Source organism: Miscanthus floridulus, chromosome 18 (genome assembly GCF_019320115.1).
Source record: "Miscanthus floridulus cultivar M001 chromosome 18, ASM1932011v1, whole genome shotgun sequence".
Lineage (NCBI taxonomy): Eukaryota > Viridiplantae > Streptophyta > Magnoliopsida > Poales > Poaceae > Miscanthus > Miscanthus floridulus.
In genome coordinates this window covers 117,084,640-117,086,535 of record NC_089597.1, presented here as the reverse complement: position 1 = coordinate 117,086,535, position 1,896 = coordinate 117,084,640, and the positions used below count along the sequence as shown (strand labels likewise).

At 46.6% G+C, this 1,896-nt stretch overlaps 1 pseudogene; it reads left to right on the top strand.

The window, feature by feature from the left end:
- The first annotated feature begins 401 nt into the window (after positions 1–401).
- LOC136522363 (polyubiquitin-like) lies at positions 402–1,896 on the top strand (annotated as a pseudogene).

Here is a 1,896-nt window from a genome sequence, read left to right as displayed (position 1 = left end):
CTTGCCTTGAATCTTCCCTGCCTATTTTACCTTAGATCAATCCATTTCTGATCACCTTAATCAGAATTAGGATATGTATAAGTTTTGGAAGTACTGCTAAACTTATTTCTTGTCGATACACTTGCCACTTTTTATGATTATAAATGTTCAATCCCGTCTCTATATTTTCTGCTTGTGTATGTTGAGTTGTCATCTAAATTAGAAATGTAACTAGCACATTGGCAGTTGGTATGCATGAGGTGTTGTTTGTTCTAATTGTCGTGGTTCATATATATAAACTATATGTTTGTGTTTTTTGTTTGTTGATACCTCTGTTTCATAGTTGAGATTTGAATCATTCTTTTCTAAGCACTAGGTTTTCCTGTGCCTATCTCTTTATGGTAGCTTACCGTGATTTTTGTCTCTGCAGATGCAGATCTTTGTGAAGACCCTCACTGGCAAGACCATCACCCTCGAGGTTGAGTCCTCGGACACAATTGACAATGTCAAGGCAAAGATGATCCAGGACAAGGAGGGAATCCCGCCGGATCAGCAGCGCCTGATCTTTGCAGGCAAGCAGCTCGAGGATGGGCGGACACTCGCTGACTATAACATCCAGAAGGAGTCCACCCTCCACCTTGTGCTCAGGCTCAGGGGTGGGATGCAGATCTTTGTGAAGACCCTGACTGGAAAGACCATCACACTGGAGGTCGAGTCCTCAGACACGATTGACAACGTGAAGGCCAAGATTCAAGACAAGGAGGGCATTCCCCCAGACTAGCAGTGCCTTATCTTTGCCGGGAAGCAGCTCGAGGATGGCTGCACCTTGGCTGACTACAACATTCAGAAAGAGTCCACCCTTCACCTTGTGCTCAGGCTAAGGGGAGGCATGCAGATCTTTGTCAAGACTCTAACCGGGAAGACCATCACACTTGAAGTTGAGTCTTCTGATACGATCGATAACGTAAAGGCAAAAATTCAAGACAAGGAGGGCATCCCACCAGACCAGCAGCGCCTCATCTTTGCTGGAAAGCAACTTGAGGATGGCCGCACTCTTGCTGACTACAACATTCAGAAGGAGTCCACCCTCCACTTGGTGCTCCGCCTCCGTCACTAGTAGAGAAACGGCCTTTCATCCATGGCCAAAAAGTATTTAGTCCCGGTTTAAAAATTACAACGGCTAAAGGGAGGAATGGACCTTTAGTCTCGGTTTGTAATACAAACTGTGACTAATTCTACCCTTTAGTCCTGGTTGTAACGGTTACCGAGGTGTGTCAGAGGCACGTCAGTGCGAGAATCTTTAGTCCTGGTTTGAGACATGAACCCGGACTAAAAGTGTGACTTTTAGTCCTAGTTTGAGACACGAACCTGGACTAAAGGTACCTTTAGTCTCGGTTTATGTCTCAAATCCGGACTAAAGGTGTCGCCAAACTAAATTTAAAAGGAAAGGTGGTGGTAGGTGAGATGGTAACACGTGCAAGAGCTGAAGTGGGAGGTCGTAGGTTCGAATCTCCACAGCTGCAACTTTTTTTTACCCAATAAACACCTCTACTCCCGGTTGGAGGAACCGGGACTAAAAATCAAGAACTTTAGTCCCGATTGCATAGTCCCGGTTGCAAAACCGGGATTAAAGAGGGTTGAGAACCGGGACTACAGCTAGGTTCTCTACTAGTGCGTGGTGGTATGCAGATTTTTGTGAAGATGCTGACTGGCAAGACCATCACCCTGGAGTTCGAGTCTTCTGACACGATCGACAATGTGAAGGCAAAGATCCAGGATAAGGAGGGCATCCCGCCGGACCAGTAGCGCCTGATATTTGCTGGTAAGCAGCTTCAGGACGACCGCACCCTTGCGGACTACAACATCCAAAAGGAGTCTACGCTCTGCCTGGTTCTGTGCCTCCGTGGTGGGCAGTAA